Here is a 22,207-nt window from a genome sequence, read left to right on the forward strand (position 1 = left end):
TGTCCTCTATGGGCGTGAACACCTACGTTGGGAATTCCTTTTAATTCTGTATCAGGTATTTCCTTCTCCTTTCCTTTGGTTTCAGATCTGGTCCGGTTTTGTTTCAAGAATGATCCTTGAAAATGCAGTTTTCAAAATAGGGAATGTGATTCCCAGATGGGAGAGAGAAATTTTTGAAATTTCGCCCAACCTTCCTGCAAGGTTCGGCCATCCATATGATGGATCTCTCATCCCTTCAGTTTCCCCCTCCGCTTTGTAGAGAACACACCAATGAGGTGACAAGAAAGTGTTGGGCCTCTTCTTTTGGAGCAAATCACCAATGTTAATTCTTTCCAGATAGGCGTCCCAACAAAAACTACCAACCCTGGGAGGAATTGGTTTGCACCAAACCTCCTTAACCGGGAAACGGGGGGTAACAGGATTAGTGGGCTAGCTTAAAACTTTAAAGAAGGAAGCACAAGAAAAAGAGCCAGTTGGAGTAGGGGTCCAAATTCTAGAGTCCACATTTGAGGGGTCTAAGAAGACATTATCAAGAAGATCGAGGAGGCTCGAAATACTATCAAGGTCTAAGTCCCTCACAGCCCTTCTCAAACCCAGGTTCCACCCTAGCCCAGAATTGGAAAAGGAAGGGGTGATGAAAGAAGAAACTGGCTCATTCTTAAAGTCCGAAAGAGCATACAAGGAAGGAAACTGATCTTTTATAGGTGTAGTCCCCACCCAATGATCAATTTCATGCCACAAGGATTTCAAGGTTGAAAAATAAACCGAGACTAGTTTCTCTCCTTGTTTAAGGTTATTTACCTCACATTTCAGCTCATAAGCCCTAGCAAAATTAAGGGGTGGGGAGGAGGTCTCTTTCATGATATCCCAAATTTCCTTAGCTGTTTTTGCCCATAAATAGTTCTGACTGATATGTGACTGCATGGAGTTGCACAGCCATGTCATAACCAAATAGTTCTCCTGAACCCATTTGGCATATATTTGGTCCTCCTTGGCTGGTTCCTTCACATCCCCCAGCAAATAACTTAGTTTTCCTCTACCCCCAATAACCATCATGGCTGATTGGGCCCACTCCAAGTAGTTTGATACATCAAACTTGAAAGTGGTAATCTGAAAACTGTTCTAAGGTATGCTACCAGCACCACCAGCCCCCGAAAAACTTTCCCCTTGGCTCTTAAACTCCATTTTTTGTCAAGGTAAATGTCAAAAAATACCTCTTTTATCACTGAGACTAGGTAATTACACCCAGAATTTGCTAACAGCAGAACCTAAGGTCAAAAAATACCTCTTTTATCACTGAGACTGGCTATTTACACCCAGAATTTGCTAACGGCCGAAACTTACTTTACCTTTCTAGGTCGGATCCACCCAGAAAATTAGAACAGCTCTGATGATCTTCCAAAGAACTAAACACCTCAGTCTGCAAGGCTGAAACTGAACTATCTGCTGTGCTAGAATTGGCGACAGTTAAGAATTTAGGGTCTTAAACCTAAAACCAGTCGTAGGTCAAGAAACAAACAAAGAACTAGTCCAAGAAGTGAGATCTCTCAGCCACGCCTCTTAAAATAACCAGAAAAAAATGTTCTTTTAATAGATCAATCACAAAGAACAGTCCAAGAAGAGAAAATCTCTCAGCCGCACCTCTTAAAATAACCAGAAAAAATGTTCTTTTAATAGATCAATATCAAAAACTCAACTTACTTCAGTGAAACTCTGCCCACCACCTTCAAAATCAAGTTTGAACCCTAATCATGAAAGTTCTTCCTTTCGTCTGACTCTTCCTGATTGCTGGACATCCTCCAATGCTAGCCACACACTGCCAACAATCTCCAAGACTCAGCCAATGGTCTTGCTTTGCTGAAAGCTTCCAATCCTAGGAAGTTCTTATGTAGTCAGCCATATTAGACTACCATAAGAATTCCTAGGTTGGCTCTGATACCATGTAGTCGAATAAGACTACAATCAAAGAGGAAGAGAATAATTGAGAAAGAGGAAGAGAATAAGAGAAGAGAGGAGAGGAGGAGAAGAAGAGTTCAAAGGGGAGATTAGAAAAGGAGAGGATCATTGATCTGTCGCCCCTCTTACTATTTATATTAATTCTCAAATAAAGATAAAAGGGCTGAAATACCCTTACTGCTTACATGGCAAAAATAAAAGACTAATAATTAAAGACTGACTGAAATAACTACCAACTAACAGCTGACTATAGTCATACGAGTACAGTATAGTGGGGACCACATCAGTGTTCTCTACACACTCCAAGGCCTCCAAATGGTCTATAAAGAGACTATAAGGAAGAATAGTACATAGGTAACATAGCTGCAGTCTTCTCCCTGTGATGCATACTACAAAAGCCTCCTTCCAGAGCTGATAGACCCTAGTAGCATTTTTGGCTTGGAAATTGCTACCAGTGACCCTATCCCATATGTCTTTGGCAGTGGATAGGAACATATAATTGTGAGCAATATGGGGATACATAGAGCAAACCAGCCATGACATCACCATCAGATTTGGGCTTAGATTCAGTCCCTGTAATGTAACCTAACTTACCCCTACCTCCAATGGTAAGCTTGGCAAATTGAGACCACTCCAAAAAGTTGGTCACATCAAGTTTTATGTCTATGTTTCCTAAAAGCACATTGGAAACCATCTTAATATCCTTGGACGATTCCATACCTTACCAAAGGAATCTCTCAGCAGCCAAATAGAACCCCAACACCCAACCAGCACACAACAAACCCAAGAGGACAGGTCAAAACTTTGTTAAGAGACAAATAAGGGACCAAAACCTGGCTAGTGGCAATATGGAGGGAGAATAAAATCTCCCAAAAATTTTCTAGGGCTTAGAAAAACACGAGACCACTTCCCACCATCCCCAAAATGTAAAATGACCCAAGTAGTCTAGGTTTTACAGAGAAAAATTCCACCAAACATGCAAAAAAAAGCTTCAACATCTAATCTGTATTTTCTGCAAATTTTTCTTGAAAAATCACAGAAGCTTCAAACAACCACGAAATTCATACAAAAATGTTTCTAAAATCAAGGAATACAAAAGTGAACCAGATTCAAGAGTTTTGCCACCACCTGTCCCAATTGCTGATGTCATCCAGCAGCAGTCTAATGTCAGCAGGTCACCCTTCAAGTGTAGGTCAACAAGGGATTTCCTAAGAGCCTATGAGGTGCTCTAATACCAAGTTGCAAGATTCAAGGTTGAGTTGGGTAGAGAAGAGAAGAGAGAGCAAGTTACGAGAGCAAGGAGTGTGTTACTATTCACACCCTAATACATGATATTTATATTATGAGGAGAAATTACAAGAAAGCCCTTAATTGGGCACCCAAATACAAATAGATGAATAAAAAACCAAAAGACCCCTGGCATTACATATTCTCAACATGTTCAATCTCCATTATGGCCTCATCATCTCCCATCCAAGAGGGGCTTCCCAATGCCAAAACATTCCTGTGGACATTGTCAGAAGAAAGGGAAGAGGACAAAGAACTTTCCCAATTACCATTCAGTTCAGCTAATCCATGTTGAGAAATCCCATTCGACGCCATCCTTTTCAACACCTTTGTAAAGTTCTTGCAAGGGGAAGCCCCAAACAAGCCACCTCTAAGCCTACCAAAGACATTAGAAATATAAATTAGTGTTTGACTCGTATACACCTTAATACATCTCCCCACACTGGTGCTTGCACTCCTCTTAGGATCTACGAGCCAAGGAAAATCATCAAGGGAAGGGTTACTAGCATTATATCAGGGGCTGAAGCTTGGGAAATCTTTTTTCTTTTTTTTTAGCTTGGTGAAGCTGGAAAATCGTTAAACTTAAAGATCTTATAATGGAAGGTGATTCTTGAACAATGGTGAGTTGGATCACACAAAATAAACTAGGACCATGGCTATATAGACATGTAGAAGCAAGATAAAGCACTTACAGGACTAGGGAATCAAGTAGCATGGACACCAAGATTGGCAAATAGCATGGAAGAGACTAGCTACTAAACAGGGGTAAAATAGAAACCAACATTTTTGGGGGTTTACTTCAATGGATGTGGATCCCCAAGATAACACAAGATTATGAATTGGTTGGGGTAGTGGAGACTGCCCAATAGTTGTAAATCTATATTTTTTCTACTAAATAAAACATGAATTAGCTATCCATAAAACAAATAAAGAACTCTAAGGTTTTAGTATCCCTATGAAGTTTCCATAACCATTTTCCAAACAACGCTCAACTCCCCAGTTTCATACTCCACACCCTACACCTTTACTCTTATCTATTCATCTACCTATCTGCACATATGTCTACATTTTAAAGAAATTTTTCTCAATGCATGTAAAAGCAATTAGTAGAATTCCACTCAACCAATTTTGACATGAAAATTTTCTTTTTATTTAGAAAAGAAAGAAAAACCTCTGAATTGGCTCCACATAGGCAATTCCAGAGTTGTGCAACTAAAATAACTCAAAAAGGAAAAAAGAAAAATAAACAAACAAAGATTAACTAAAGATACTGGGAATGAAACAAAGGGAGCAGCCTCGACAAAGTAACTGGATAAAGAAATACAGATTCTAACAATTGTACAGGAGGAGGCTGGAATACCTACCAAACCAGCAATCTTTTTAATCATTGCTGCTGGATTTGAATTCAATCCTTTCACCAATGCCACAATCAGCTGCTTTAGCATGGAAAGCTTCTTATCTTTATCTGCATCTACTAGAATAATATCAGCATTAAAACCCTCCATGCCCAAAGCATGAAGCTCATCTGGAGTAGGAATGTTATCAAAATGCTCCTTGAGATTTTTCTCCTGCAAATCATGAACTTTTATCAAATAATATGACCAAATATGTTAGTCATAAATTCAAAATCTAGCATCAAAGAGGAAAAAACAATTTACAAGTAGCCAGACAGAGAAATGGTATATCAGAATTACAGGTGGAAACATAAACAACCTAGCAATTAAAAGGAACAGATATGCAATACTATTAACATTGTGCAATACTAACAATTCCCAGAATCCTAGTCAGCTTTTGAAAAGTTTTAACATAAGCCACTTACCAAGTAGACCAGCAATTTTCTTTTGCTGACAAGAATAAGAAAAATATATATATACAAAGATGGGTGGTAGTATATGAAACCTTGTCAAAAATCAAAATAGAAGTTCATTTCATCAATTACATGAAAAGCAATGAAGTTGGTAGTAGGTAAAAATCTTATAGATTTTAATACACATTGTCTTTCTACAATTTAAAGCTAAACAAATCATTCTAACAAGGACCTAAGTAACACTATGTTTGAGTTAATTGGATAATTAGGTAAGTTGCACCTTGGAAAAAGTAACACTATGTTTCTGATGATCTACCCTAGAGCCTTATGTTACTTTGGAGGCATAGAAGAGATGAGGGATAATATTGTATTTTTCAATATCTGGGAGCGCCATTGTATTATGCATCTTGTACACTAGATCATTTGTAATTTATTTGTATTTACTTCTAATGAGAGGACAGAATTGTCCTTTATTAATATAAATATTCTTTTCCGGGTGTGATTCTTTTTTTTTTTGATAGATAAAATTCAATTGATTTCATTAGAAGCGAATGATAAATAGTTCGTTACAAGCATCCCAATATGAGGCGCGAGGTGCAGCCTCACTCATTGATACAGAAGCCTCATAAAGTTACAATTGGGCCCAGTACAAGTGTTCCCTAGTTACCCCTTGTTTAGCTAGAGAATCAGCAAAAGCATTTGCCTCCCTCCCCCACCAACTGTATAGTTACCTCCATCTGCTAAGTTAACCATTTGAATTTCTTCAATTCATTTCTGTAAACCCAGATCACTGAATCTAGGTTTCTTAGCCAACCCACCACCACCTTGGAGTCCCCTTCTATCACCAAATTTTCCAATCCTAACTCTCTTGCAATCTATACACCTTGTAGGGCTGCGTACAATTCTGCCTTTAAGGAGTCTCCATTCCCCACTGGTCCTGAGAAGAGTGCTCTTAAGTTTCCTTCCTTGTCTTTGATGACCCCTCCTAATCCAGCTGGGCCTGGGTTGCCTTAACTACTCCCATCGAAGTTTAATTTCAAAAATCCTTCAATGGGAGGAGCCTCTTGGCAATAAATCCGATTAAAATATGAGGAAGTAGAGAAGAGAAGGGAAGAAGAGAGAAGAGAAGAAGAAAAGGTTTGGAGCAATGAAACAGAACTGGCGGCGCCAGCTTCTATTATATTATATAGGGCGGCAGAAATAAGAAGGGAAAAGACTCTTGCGCCCCTGTTGTAAGTGAGTACAATAACAGAAAATAAAAAAAAAAGGCTTTACCTAGCCAAGCAGACCCTAACACAAATAACTACATTATTTCAACACTCCCCCTCAAGTTGGAGCATAGATGTCAATCATGCCCAACTTGTCTCACAAATCATTGTGCCGCACATGATGAAGACCTTTGGTGAAGATATTTGCAAGTTGTTCTTCTGAACTGACATATGGAGTACACACTTCTCCATTTACAAGTTTCTCTCTAATAAAATGCTTGTACACTTCAATGTGTTTGGTCCTATCATGCAGGACTAGATTAGCAGCAATATTTTTTTTTTATAATTGGATTAGCAGCAATATTGATGGCAGCTTTATTGTCACAGTAGAGTGACATAGGGTTTGCTCACTGCAAAGCCCAATTCACCTAACAGATTTCTTATCCACATGATTTCAGCAACCCCATGAGACATCACTCTATATTCTGCTTCAGCACTAGATCTAGTCACCACAATTTGTTTTTTACTTCTCCATGTGACCAGGTTTCCTCCTACAAAGGCACAATACCCACTGATAGACTTTTGGTCATCAACTGCTTCTGCCCAATCAGCATCAGTATATAATTCCACCTTTAAGTGTCCATGTTTCTGGAACAACAAACCAGCTCCAAGAAACTTCTTGAGGTATCTAAGGATCCTCTATGCAGCTTCAAAGTGAGTTGCCCTAGGATTGTGCATGAACTGACTAAGGACACCCACTGCATAAGCAATATCAAGCCTATCATAGACAAATACAAGAGTCTCCCTACGAGTCTCTGGAACTTCTTCACATCTTTCAAAAACTCTCCCTGACTGTCTCCCAACTGATGATTAGATTCAATTGGTGAGTCAATTGGTTTTACCCCCAACTTGCCTGTATCTTCTAGTAAATCTAGTACATATTTCCGTTGGGAAATAAAGATGCCCTTGTGAGAGAGGGCAACTTCAATTCCAAGGAAATAACGTAAGGGGCCTAGATCTTTCACCTCAAATTGAGTGGCTAAGAATTTTTTTAGTCTCCGTATTTCAGCCTCCCAATCTCCCGAGATCACTATGTCATCCACATACACAAATAGAGCTGCAATTTTCCCTTCACCTTTTTTCACAAATAGAGTGTGATCTGATTGGCATTGTTTGAACCCCATCTGTTGAACTGCTAAATGGAACTTACTAAACCAAGCCCGAGGTGATTGTTTCAACCCATATAAAGATTTTTTTAACCTGCACACATTTTGTTCACTGCCTTTGGCACAAAAACCTGGAGGTCGGGTCATGTACACTTCCTCTTCCATGTCACCATTCAAGAAAGCATTTTTGATGTCCAATTGGTGAAGTTCCCAGTCAAGATTTGCTGTCAATGAAAGAAGAATCCTGATAGAGTTCATCTTGGCTACTGGAGCAGAAGTCTTTGCATAGTCCACTCCATAAACCTGTGTAAAACCTCTTGCGACCAGTCTAGCCTTGTACCTTTCAACAGTTCCATCAGCCTTGTATTTCACTGTGAACACCCACTTGCAACCCACTGGTTCCTTCCCGAAGATCCACCAACTCCCAAGTGCCATTTTTGTGTAATGCATCAATTTCTTCCTGCATTGCATCTGTCCATTCAGGTTTAAATAAAGCTTCTACCACATTCTTAGGAACGGGAACACTGTCCACAGAAGAGAGGATGCACGGAATGAAGGTGAAATGTGAAAATAGGACACAAAATTAGAGATAGGATGATTAGTGGTACAAGATCTAACACCCTTTCTCTTAGCAATAGTACATTCTGGTAGTGATCAAGTTCTTTCCATATCGATGTCAAATCAGAATAGTACATCGAGAGACTCCTCTCCCCCTGCTTGCAAGTAGAGGATTCAGCTTGCAGTTGGTATATCTTGGCATAGTGTCTCTGCTCTGAATAGGTGGACTTTGCTTGTTCCCATATATCACAAGCAGTTTCAGCCCACATAAAAGTCTTCCTTACCTGTGGCAACATGGAAACCAAGATCCATGACATCACCATACTATTCTTTTGGTTCCACCTATCATATTCAGCACTTCCGTTCTTTGGTTCCTTCACTCTCCCATTGATGTATCCTATTTTCCCCCTAGCAGTGATGTAGAGTTTTATTCCCCTAGACCACTCAAGGTGGTTCAGACCATCAAAGGGAATAACAGCCATGGAGAAATTCATATCCATTCCCCCACTCACTCCATTATGACTCCCTGAAATCTCTGAAGTAGCAGAATTCTCAGACGACATGGTAAACATAGTTTTTTTATCTAAACTCTCAACTTAGGATCCCTCCTTATATCGACAAAAGCTCCACACACAACAATTCAGTTCTAGACTTAATCTGAGCACAAAAAACAGCACCAATTTCCAAAGAAAAACTATGACGAGACTGATTTTCAGATCTGCAAGAAGGACAGTCCCAGCCTACTGGTTTTGCAGTAAGTTTCACCACAACATTAATCAATAAGAGAGATCCTACCACACATGAAATCAGACTAACGAGCAGAGAAAACAAGTCATCTGTGACCTACAATCACCTTTTCACAGGTACAGGATCACACGATCCAACAAATAAAAGAGGTATAACCCTCACAAAAGTCTGCCGACATTCAGTGGTTTGGATTCATTTGTTCTCCACTTGGTACACGACCAAGGAAAGAAATAAAAGAAGAAAGAAAACTTTAGGGTTGTACCAGTTGCAGATCTGATTTGATCAGCCCATATTCAATCCTCTGTTCCACCCAGATTCAGCAACTTGAAGAGAAAACTTGGTTGCCTAGATTCAACAGCCTTGCTCTGATACCATCTTGGCAATAAATCCGATTGAAATATGAGGAAGTAGAGAAGAGAAGGGAAGAAGAGAGAAGAGAAGAAGAAAGAAAGGAAGAAGAAAAGGTTTGGAGCAATGGAACAATACTGGCGACGCCAGCTTCTATTATATTATATAGGGCGGCAGAAATAAGAAGGGAAAAGACTCTTGTGCCCCTGCTGTAAGTGAGTACAATAACAGAAAATAAAAAAAAGGCTTTAAATAGCCAAACAGACCCTAACACAAATAACTAAATTATTTCAACAGAGCCCAAGCCAACCTTGCCATAACCTTTTGCATTGAGCTAGAAGCCACTAAAGACCAATTCCTCCAAATATCATCAAATGTGAAATTTTTGAATAGTTCCACCGTTTGTAGCCAGTGTATAACCCTAGTCATTACACACTCCACAATTTTTTGTTTGCTCCTTTCTTTCTCTTGGAAGATTATGTCATTTCTCTCTTCCCACAAGGTCCACACCACTGTTGCTCTAGTGTACCTCCACATTACTCTTCCCCTCTTCTTCGGTAACACAAAGGTAGATGGGTCAAACAGCATTTTTATCTCCGTTGGCATATTCCTCCTGGACCCAAACAAAGAGAAAAACCAATCCCATATATTTGTAGCAAAAGAATAGGAAATTAGTAAATGGTAACAAGATTCACCATCAGATTTGCATAGAGTGCCACCAGATCAGGGAAATACACAGAAAAGGCCTCTTCTTTTGCAAATAATCCAGAGTGTTAATTTTCCCAAGAGCCACTTCCCACCAGAAGGACTGAATTTTAGGGGGAATCACCGTAAACCACACTTCTTTCCAAGGAAAGGACAGAGAGGAAGAGGACCAACAAAGAGCTTTAAAAAAGAAGGAACAAGAAAAGGAACCTTTAGATCTTGGGAACCAAATTCTTCTATTTGGACAAGAAAGCTCTAAGAAAACACTATCAAGGAGAAGGAGAAGCTTTGACAGACAAGTTGCTTCCTCATCCCTCAAACCCCTACTAAATCCGAGATCCCAATTAAGACTCAAAGGCAAAGAAGGAAGAACCAAAAAAATTGAAATGACCTTATTTTTATACAACGAAATAGAATACAAAGAAGGAAAAAACTCCTTTAAAGGCCAGTCACCAAACCAAGTGTCTTCCTAGAAAAGATTTAAATTCCATGAGCCAACATCATACCTGATGTACTTGAGAAACTGAAGGAGGCTATGAATTGCTTTCCAAGGTGCTGCCAAGGTAGCCCTACGCGATACACCAGCATCCCAACCATTCTCCAATCTACCATGTATACTTGCCACTACTTCAACCCACAATTTTCTCTCTCAAGAGGTCATCTCCATAACCATTTTCCTAACAGAGTTGTATTCTTCTTCCTTACACTCCCTAGACCTAAACCACCTTCCTTTCTTTTACACACAACCTCCCATTTTATTAAGTGGTCCTTTCTAGTCTCTCCTGACTCCCAAAGGAAATCCCTCATAATTTTTTCTAATTTCTTTTCTTCTCTTGGTGGAATCCTAAAGACAGAGAGAAAGTAGATGGGTAGGTTAGCCAGAGTTGATTTTATCAGCGTGATCCTACCTCCCAAAGAGATGTAACTTCTCTTCCAAGCAGCCAATCTCTATTTACATCTTTCTATAACTGGGTTCCAAAACCTACTTTCCTTCGGGTTTGCACCTAGGGGAAGCCCTAGGTAGGTCAGAGGCCACGGGGTAATATAACATTCTAAGCAATCTACTATCTTGTGTAGGACCATCCCCTCCAAATTAATCCCTACTATGCAACTCTTGTCCAAATTGATTTCATGTTTGACACTTTTTCAAACTTCTTGATTAGATTTTTCAATCTCCCAACATTCCTAATGTCTCCTCCTTCACAAAAAATAATGATATCATCTGCAAATTGGAGATGAGTAAGTGGGACATTGTCTCTACCCACTCTCCAACCCCTAAAATCATCTTCTCTATCTGCATTAGAGAGAAGTCTACTGAAGACATCTGCCACTAAAGTAAAAAGGAAGGGTGATAAGGGATCACCTTGCCTTAACCCTCTGCAAGCTGGGAAGAAGTCTTTTACCACTCCATTAACAAGGATAGAAAAATGACAAGATTGTACACACCCAAGCATCCAATTGCACCATCTCTCCCCAAACCCCCGTTGATGCAAAACTTCTTTCAAAAAACCCCAATCAACCATATCATAGGCCTTTTCTAAGTCCAATTTGCACACAAAACTTTCATTCCTAGATCTCTTCATCTCCTCTACACATTCATTGGCTATTAGAATTTGATCAACTATTTGTCTCCCTTGAACAAAAGCTCCTTGATACTAACTGATGAGGGAGGGGAGAATTACTTTGATCCTCAATGATAGGACTTTAGCAATTATCTTGTAAACACTAGTCACTAGACTAATGGGTCGGAAATCCTTTGGATGGCTAGCATCACCTTTATTTGGAATCAAGGCCAAGAAAGTTGCATTAACTCCAGGGCTAACAATATGTGTATTTGAGAATTCCTTAAAGACTTTCATTAAATCATCTTTCAGCACTTCCTAACAATCCTGATAGAAAGCCATTGTGAATCCACCTGGGCCCGGTGCTTTAGACCTATTCATGGAGAACACTGCCTTTCTTATTTCTTCTTCCTCAAAATCTCTTTCCAACCAATTCGCTGCCTCCTCGTCTAGTAAAGGCCACTCCAAACCTTCTAAGCTTAATCTATCCTCCAGAGGTCTCCTGTAAAGGGATTTAAAGTGGTCCACAAAGATTCTGGCAATTTCATCTTGATTTGATATTAGTTCTCCATTGATTTCCAGCCTAGCCACAAAGTTTTTGCGCCTTCTTCCATTTGCGATCGCATGAAAGAATTGTGTATTCCCATCCCCTTCCTTTGTCCATTTTTGTCTTGACTTTTGTCTCCAAGATATTTCCTCTCTCTTAAGGACTTCTTCCAATTCTTTTTTTGATTTCCATCTTAAATCCCTCTCTTCCGCACGGAGATTTCTCTCAATTTCCACATTGTCCAACTCTTCAATCTAGGAAATTAGGGTCAGCTCCTTTCTTCTAACCTTCCAAAGTGATCCCTATTCCACTCATTTATTTTAGATCTTAATCTTTGCAATTTCTTATGGAATTTGATTCCTTCCCACCTTATTCCTCTTAGTTCCTCCTTCCACCAATCCTCCACTTTCCAAATAAAATCTGGATGCGTCAACCACATGTTTTCAAATTTGAAAGGAGCAGGGCCATGTAAGAAGATTTATGTTCCTAATCTAATGGGGTGGTGATCTGAAGTGACTCTAAGCAACGCCCTGGAAATCAAACCTTCCCAATGACTTTCCCATCCTCTATTGAACAGAAATCTATCCAGTTTTGAGCATAGTGGGTTTTCCTGAAAATTGGACCAAGTGAAATTGGATTGCAACAGGGAGATCTCCTTCAATTCACACAAGTCTATGAATTCATTAAATCTCCTCATACTAGTGGTGATAGATTGATTGGGCTTAGAAGTTTCATTGGAAATTCATTAAATTTCCGGGTGTGATTCTCATATGAACATACCCATGCAAATATTTCTCTTGTTCAATCTGACTCTAACATGGTACCAGAGCAGGTCGAGACTCTATTTCTCTGGTGTTTGGACTGCAAATTCTAGGGAACACTGCTGTACCTAGAGCTTGTTTCCCTTCTGCCCATCGAGTTGTTCTATAGAGCTGCATGTATAGTAGAGAATCTTGGTTTAGTGCTAAACCAAGATTCCAGTTGTACCTAGAGCATGTTTCCCTTCTGTCCATGGAGTTGTTCTATAGAGTTGCATGTATGGTAGAGAATCTTGGTTTAGTGTTAAACCAAGATTCCATTTGATAATGTTTTATCATGAGAGCCTATGGACCCTTCATAGACTTTCACATATAATATCATGGCTCTTATAACTTATAACTTAAGTTATAAATTGTTTTACTGTTCACAAATCTTACGAGCTACGAAAGAACGGCAACCAAGAGTCAAAGGATTGAAGCTAGCTCAACTGCTGAAGACCTAAGAGCTCCAAATCAAAGCTTTTTACAGATCATCCACTCCTTAGCCTTTGAAACTAGCTTCTTCTCCTCTTATTTCTTTTTCATTTTTTTTTTCCATTTCCGTTGACTGATTCATGGTACGGAGACAAAGACAGGGTTAGCCCTTACCTGAATCGAGATGTTGAGCTTCAATCCCATAGCTTTTTACAGCTAGGTCTCAACACCAGCATATGTCAGGTGACATTTCTGACATTTTGCAACATTTTAAACCATGTTCCCAAGAACCTATGAGATTGCATTCTGACAATAATGCTGCTATGAACCTTGCCCACAATCCAGTTCAGTGCGACCACACCAAACATATGAACATGATACACTTAGGGGAGAAGATGTTTGCCTTATGTCAAGACTAAAGATCAACTAGCAAATTTTCTCACTAAGGGAATAAAAAAGAAGAATTGGACTTGGATGTTGAGCAAGTTGAGCATGATAGATATCTATGCTCCACTTGAGGGGGAACTTAGAAATATATAGAGATGAACTGTTGTCTTTCTACTAAAGAGGGACAAAGTTGTAAATTCCCTAAGTATAAATAGAAGAGGGTGGGCCAACCAGAAGGGCTAAGACACCCTATTTCCTCATTTCATATTTCAATAAGGCCCCCATCAAGCCAGGCCCAGTCCAAGTCCACATATAAGAAAGAATTGATGGTAGTTGTGTTAGTGGTTCAAAAGTGGCAGGATTACTTATTGGACCAAAGATTTGTCATTTGGACTAACCAAAAAAGCCTGAAGAATTTGTCAGAACAGAAAATCCACAACTAAAGAGCACCAAAGGTAGGCCTATAATTTCATGGTCTATGATTATACTATCGAAACATAAGTCCACTCAGCCAATAAAGTGGCTAATGCACCCTCCCAAGTAACTAAGTTAGCCCAACTAACCATCTCCATGACCTATCAAAAAAAAATACTAATCATCTCCATGCCCATCTACCCTCTACTTGATCTTCTTAGGCAAGGCTTAGAGAGACCCAAAACTGGAACAAATCCGCTCTAAATGGGCTCCCAAGATCCATTATCAACACCGAGCTTTACAGTTACCGATTCTACTATTTTCTAAAAGGTCAACTGGTAATCTCCCCTGAGCCTGAGTTATCCCATATCAAAGAGATACTCCAGCTATTTCATTGCTCTCTTGAAGGTGGACACTCAGGTATTCTTAGAACCTACCAGCAAATGATCGCCTACTATTTATGGCCACAGAAGAAGAAGGCCACCAAGGAGTTGATAGCTACCTATCCTATCTGTTAGCAGAATAAGTACAAGGCCCAAGCCTCGGTAGGGCTGCTGCAGCCTCTTAAAATTCCAGATTTGATATGGGATGAAGTCTTCATGGACTTCATATCAAAATTGTCAACATCAAAAGGTAAATCTGTTATTCTAGTTGTTGCGGACCAACTCTCAAAGTATGGTCACTTCATACTCTTGCCACACCCTTAAAAGCATTTGTTTGAGAGGTCACCAAACTACATGGAACCCCCAAGGCCATCGTCTCTAATAGGGACCCAACATTCCTTAGCAATTTCTAGAGAGAATACTTAAAGCTCTTGGGGATTAAGCACGACTATTCTACCAGATATCACCCTCAACAAGATGGCCAAACTGAGGTGGTCAACAAGTACCTCAAAATTTACTTAAGGTGCCATGCAGGAGAGTGGCACACAAGGCAACGGGTGCAATGGTTGCCCTGGGCTGAATTTCTTTTCTTTTTTTTATCAGCAAAAAACTTTCATTAATAACAGAGAAATTAAGTTACAATAGATAAAGATTGCAGAGGGGACAGACTGCAATCTCCAGTAATTAGTTACAATTCTGCCCAGTGCAATGATCTATTTGCCCCTTGTTTTGCTAGGGTATCCGCCATCCCATTTGCATCCCATTTGACCCAACCAAATTGAGAGTTGAACTTCCTTGCAAGTGTGTCAATTTCCCTGAAGATAAATTTGAGTTTCCAAGGTACTGATATGATGTTTTTGGCCCAAGAGATGACCAATAGTGAGTCTCCTGGGCTGAACTTTAGTGCAACACATCTCATGCCTCAGCCAAGATGACTCCATTTAAGGCCTTATATGACAGAGATCCACCTCTAATCCTACCATATGAGGAATCCTCAGCAAGTACTGCCGTCAATGACTACTTGACTACTAGGGAGTAGGGATAGAATCATACGGGCCCTCAAAAGCCAACTTCCTAAAGACACAATAGCAAATGAAAGCTTAATATGACTGCAGACATCGACCCATTGAATACCAAGTTGGAAAATTGGTTTTCTCAAGTTCCACCCTTAAAGGCAGACCACAGTGGCCAAAGGAGCTTGGTAAAAAGCTCTCACCCCCCAAGTTATATGGGCCATTTACCATCCTCGAAAAATAGGGGCTATAGTTTACCGCCTTGACTTACCAAAGAACTTGATGATCCACTCAAGATTCATGTGTAGCTTCTCAAGGGGTCCCTAGGTCCTAACACAACCCTATGTCTAGGGGTTCCAGAATTTAATGAAGGGGAGCTCAGGCAACAACCAAACAAAACAATTGACTATCAATGGGTAAAAAGTGGAAAGAAAACCTTTAAAGAAGCTCTAGTGATGTGGATAGGCCTTCCAAATGAAGGTAACACATGGGATTCTTGTTCCACCCTCCACTAGAAATTTCTCCAATTAATCCTTGAGGACGAAGATAATCCTAAGAGGGGGGAGATGTTAGGAATCTAGTTGGGCCCATTAAAGTCCAAGAAGAGGGAGGCAGGACCAAGCCAGTCTTGGGTGATCTACCAAGGTCCAACCCCAACATTCAGATGGAAACAACCTAACAGTCCTATCAAAAGGAATCTCAAATTGTTAGAAGTCAGTAGATCCAAACCGAATGGATTCTATTCAGTTACCTAATGTAAGACCATCTATGTAAGTGGCAGTTCACACACTCAATGGAACAGTTGAACTTTGACCTTCTCCCATTATTCTCTCTTTCTTCTTCTAGGAGGCAGTACCGTCCTTGAAGTGGTACTTGAGTTAGGCAGCAAGTCCAACATAATCATCCAAGAAAGAAAAAGAAGAAAAGAAAGGTTTTGAGAGTCAAATATCAGTATGGAGCACCCACACAATCTTATTTAAATAGGGTGAGCATAACAAAAGGTAAAAAGTCTAAAATACCCCTACACCTAAGTACATGAATAAACTAAAACTGACTAAGGCCCATAACTAATAACAAATAAAAGATAAAAGCATATAACTAAACAGAAAACTTCCCTTCTTTTCTACAGATATCAAAAGCTCCTACTTACTTTAAAGGCTCTAATGACTAGTATTCTTGGATTATTTTTTATTTATGCTAATTTACCATTACCAATCCGTGACTTGAAATTTTTCTATTTTAAATTGTGTTTCTATTTCATGTTTTAATAGGTTTTTTAATGATTTAATAACTAGAAATCCATCAGACTAATCCAAATATGGTTAAACTCAAGTTATAGTTTGCACATATGCCAAAGCTTTTTCCAACCACTAGTCCATTTTTAAACTCAATTTAATACAAATCAAGTATGTATTAAATTGATTGGTTGATTGATTTGAAAGGGAGTCTGAGAGAGCAAGTGTCAAGTTTGACAAACAGCAACAATATAAAGATATCATATAAAGGCCAACAACAAAATGATTAACATACCAATAAAGAGCCACATTCATCAAGCTTAAGCATACAATCCAGATGTCCAAAAAGACTAAAAACTTCATACACATCTTAAATGAATAGAAACTTCATATCACTACAAAAGAATACATCTAACTCCTGTAAAACCAAAGCCAGAAAAATGCAATTGCATCACTTTAGAAAAAACAAACTCCAACAAAATGGCTGCAGAAGAAAGAAAAACCAACAATTTGATGTTTAGTTATAAATGCAAACTTCTAATATGCATCAATAGCTAGCACTCACTGGAATGACAGAGTAGAACCCATTAGGAATTTTTCCAGAAAGCACTCCAGTAGTCCAGAGAATCTGCGAAGCTGTCTGATGTGACAACTCATCTTCCTCATGGTTGCTATTTGATCCTCTTGTATTTAGGTTCTCTTCTTGAGAGGCCAGAGAAAGTGATTGTAGTTTTTCCATAAAATCTGAGGGCCAACCAGTAGCATTAGAAGTCTCAGATTCTGACAGCCCTGCATCCTCTCGTGTCTCCTCCATCTCCTTGAAGACTTGCAATCTAAAACCATCTCGTCCCACTTCTCACCCAATTAAGGGCATTTTAAGTCTACAAAAAATTCTTGAATGACAGAAAAGAAGATAGCAAACTCCTTGAACTATGACTTCCTTGACCTTTAGGTCATATGACCTGCAAGTTAAAGGCTGCTCAGATATTTATGAAACATCTGGGTACAAATTTTATTTGGTAAAATTTCATAACACATTTCTATAGTGGCTAGGATTAGGATCTAATAACACAACTATTTCAAAAAGAAAAAGGAAAAGATTAAAGAACAAATTCTAGTGGCTCGAGAAATACACTATTGGCCCAGGGAAAAATGTCCAACAAAATAAAAGTTGCTTCTGAATCAGAAAGTTGATCTAGAAAGGACTGATTCCATCAGTTTCTCTTTTTTCTCTTTTATTGAACAACTGAGTGCATTCCCACTTTTTAAGGCCATAACTTTCCAATCTTTGCACCTTTAATACCCATTCTTAGAAAATATTTTTCTTCTCAATAAGAAACTAATTTGTAGAGCTTCAGATAAAAACCCAATTAGCCTACCTTTTAGATTCTAAACAACGCACATTACTAATCCATAGTTATAAGAAAGACAACAAAATAACATTAAGGCCACAGTAAGATTTAGAAGAAATTCCCACCTGAAAGACTGGTCGGATTTTTCCCCTGGAATAGACGCCAGTTCCAAACACATAATGCCAAACTGTAAACACAAAATAGATGAAATTATTAGGAACCGACCAACATGAATTCATACATAAGCTTCCCCATCCCAAGAAACATGGAATAGATTTATCCAACAACTACCAGAAAGAGTTTGACAATACATATATGCAGAACTTTCAATTTGGCAAATAGCTTAGCTAAGCAAGGGGTTCGAAGAAGACATATGTTTTGGGATCATTTGTAATTTTGTTTTGGATCAGCTTACTATAGCTGGTTTCTTTCACAACTTTTTGTTGTATCCATTATTTTTTTCTAATGAATGAAATCATTTCAGAGTTGCTGATCAAAAAAAAGTATATTTAAATTTTTAGCAACAAAAAGAAAAAGTTTTCTAAATTATCTACAAATGAACAATAAGTTAACAAAACAAAGCAATAGGAAAGCATATAGGGCAAAGGGATCCCTTCTAATTGGTAGAAGGGCATTTTAGTGGTTTTGGTGTGGAATGTTTCTTTGCTTGTTGGTCTTTGATTTTCTTTTACTTTTTTCAGAGCGTTTACTAAGCCCCATTGATATTTTATGGTTTATCATTATTTTAGGTGATTCAGATTATGATTCGTAATTTCGATATCGATGAACATTTCGCCATAATTGGAGATCTAGGGATCCTCCTCCAAATTGGGGCAGCTCTCTTTGGAAAGGCATCATGAAAAATCTTCCTGCATTCTTGGAAGGCGTCAGTTTTAAGGTTGGCAAAGGGCTGTCCAAGAGAAAGGAAGACACCCTCAAGGGAGGCTAGCAGAGCGAGCTGCGAATGGAGTTCGTGCAGGCAGGTCAGTGGAGAAGATCCTTGAAGATAGAAGCAAAAAATCTCATGTTCGAAGAGATGAGAATCAAGGGGAAGGCAAGCCAGAAGGTAAGGGAAGCGAAAAAGGGTACAGTTTTGCTGGAAGGATTAGAAGTGATCGAGTGGCTAAGACAGTTCATAGCTGAAGCCTGTTCAAAAGGTAAGCAGATAAACTAGCAGGACTGTAGTACATTAGAAGGGAGAAGATATGTTGTTGAATGTAAGAGGAATAGAAAAGGTTTCTTCATAGCTTTGGCTGAATTTTTTGGTAAGGGACGAAGGCAACTGGTGTGTCTACCAGCAGGAAAACAGAACCAAGGTTGGGGGGAAGTTGACTAGTTGCTCAAAGAGTTCTTAGTCCAAAGAGTAGCAAATGATAAAAAATCCTCCATAAGGGAGGAGAAGGCATATCTCAGCAACAGCAGGGTAGAACAAGGGCCAGTGGTCATGGCAAAAACAAAAGGCCAATGCAGAATGGTGGGAGGTCTAGAGAGAGAGGAGTGGGATAGTAAGTTTGTGATACAAGCCAAGGAAAAGGTTAATGATTGGAGGAGGGTAGCTGATTTACTGGCAACCAGGTTGAAGCTGAAGAGTGTCTTCATAATAACCCCCTTTGATAGCTGTAAAGCCATCCTAGATCCATTAGAGAATGATTTGGAAATATCAGCTATCAATGTTCAGGCTCATTTCGGATCATTCACAGTCTTTAAATGGAATCCAACATCCAACTCCAAGAATTTTTTTGTCGAAGATGGTGTTGGTGGTGCGTGTAATAGGCTTGCCATTTCATCTATGGAAACAAGAAATAGCAGAGTCTATAGCTGTATTGTGTGGAGGAATCTTGAAAGGAGCTTTCTGGGGTGATCTTTACTCAGTAGCAATCCTGTTAAGTGGTGTGAAGCCAGAAGACATTCCACGAAAGATAGAGGTACGAACAGAGGGGAGCTTTGTCTCTGTGTGGTTAGCTTCCTCCATTGAAGCAGGGCTGTGGAAGGAGGCTCGTATGGTAGGAGAGGAGAAGGAGGAAGAAGAAGCACTACGTGGACCTGTGAGATTGGGTAATTCAAATGGGAAGGAATGTTTCACTAAAAAGGGCCAATAAGTTCTGGGAAGCCAAAAAGTTTTGGGGCAGTTGGAAGGTCAAACCTGGAGAAAGCAAGATAAGGATATGACAAATGGCAGATCCTTTGCGCAGGTGGTGTCGGGGGAAACAGACAAAAACTTACCATTGGCAAAAGGGAGAGGGCTGAACAAGCAACCTCAGACAGGGAAGGTTGCTGGCTCGACCAATAAAACAGAGAGGCGTGACTTTTTAAGAGGTCACGTGAGACGAAAAGAATTAGAAAATGGGCCCAATCAAGTGGATCCCTTTTGTGGTGGGCCGGAGAAGGCAACTCAAGTAAAGGTCTTAAAGTTGGGTTCCTATAATCTTGAGCCCAAGGCCCATTACAAGACAGTTGGGCCGAGGGACACTTTAAGTAAGCACATGACTGGGAGGAGGGATGAGCTGATAGACGAGACTAAGCGTCTATCTTCTTCTACCCCAACTCCCTCCTTTCGATCGAACAGATCAGGCGCAAAATCTCAAGACTCTTAGTCTCGAGGCTCTCTACAGTGGATTCCATCCAACCTGGCGAACCGTCTTTCACCAGATAGGCACAACCTGAGATACATGAAGCCTAGTGATTTGAACAGAACAGGGTCTAAAGATTGGTTGTGTGAACAAAACAGCAATGACGATTCTGATAGAGACGAAACATTAAGTTTGGAAAGTCTGTCTCCGAAAAGCAACAATGAGTTACTTGAAATAGAAAGTCTGCATACAGAGCTGTTGTTTTTAGAGGAAGAGACTGAAGAGGTAGGTGGCGGGAAGACTAGAAATGGTGAAGAAAATGGTTCTAAAGTTGTGAAAACTCCTCCTCCCTTCGTCGAGGGAGCTGACCCTGAGTCTAATGAATTACAGGATGTTGGTGGAGAGGGACAAGAATCGGCCATGAGGATGGATGTGGGTATTCCAGTGTCGGAAACACAGAGAAAGGTTTTCCAAGTGGGTAGGTCGTCAGGAAGTGATTCTTTCACTATGTCTACTTCACAACCTTGTCCAAAAAAGGGAAAGGCCTTAAAACCATTTGCCGCTTGTCAGCACTTCAATTCCAGTGTTTCTAGTCCTACCCCCGTCCTACCAGGTATGGGTGTCAATTCTTTTATAGGTACTGACTTGTTTGCTATGCCTATAACAGATATCCCAGCTTCCCATCCAGGAGGTTCTGATGCAAGAGAGAGGGTGATAGTGGAAGGAGAGAGGGTGTTGGAAGGAAGTAGTAAGGGGGAGGCGGACAGAATTTGGGAGATGATTTGTACAATGATGGAGGAAAAAAAAGGAAGGACTCTTAGAAAGATGTTGTAGCCAAAATAAGTGTGAGCAGGGTCAAATTCTTCCTCAGACATTGGCTGGAAAGGATGGAGAAAAGAAAAAGGATGATTGTTATATTAGGAAGGGGAGGGGGGGGAAAGGAGCAAATAAGAAAAAAAGATCTGAAGTGGAAAGGCTAATTTCAGACATTGAGGGGGATTTAGAATTCAATGGTAGAGGGGATAGGAGGAAGGGCCTAAAATGAGGAGACTATGGCCTTTTCATGGGTTTTTTGCTACGTTGTCTCAATGAAAATTATTAGCTGGAATGTAAGAGGGTTAGGGAGTGCAAGAAAGAGAAGGGTGAGGAGATTTTGGAGATCTAGAGGTTTAGGTTGGAGCTTGTCTCCTTCTTGGGGAGCCTCGGGGGGGATTGTAACACTGTGGAGGGAGGATGTGGTGGAAGTAGTGGAAGAATTGATAGGTAGATTCTCAGTTTCCATTAAGTGTAAGAATGTAGAGAATGGGTGTGTATGGGTCTTAACCAATGTTTATGGCCCTAATTCCTATAGAGAGAGGAACGAGATGTGGGAGGAACTATATGCAATCAAGGGGCTATGGGATGGTCCTTGGTGCCTGGGTAGGGATTTTAATGTCATTAGATTCTCTGATGAAACCAGTAATCCCCAACAGGTAATTTCAACAAGCATGAGGAAATTTAATGGTTTTATTGAAGAATGTGAATTGAAGGAAATACCTTTGTTGCAAACCAGTTACACTTGGTCCAACCTCCAGGAAACCCCTTTGTGTTCGAAGCTGGACAGATTCTTATTTAACCTTGCCTGGGAGAATAGTTTGGAAAACTTGGTTGCTAGAGCGTTACCCAGGGTCACCTCCAATCACTGTCCTATCCAAATAGGTACTGAGTCATTTTCTATAGGACCCAAACCT

This window comes from Nelumbo nucifera, chromosome 1 (genome assembly GCF_055504915.1).
Source record: "Nelumbo nucifera cultivar China Antique chromosome 1, China Antique-T2T, whole genome shotgun sequence".
Lineage (NCBI taxonomy): Eukaryota > Viridiplantae > Streptophyta > Magnoliopsida > Proteales > Nelumbonaceae > Nelumbo > Nelumbo nucifera.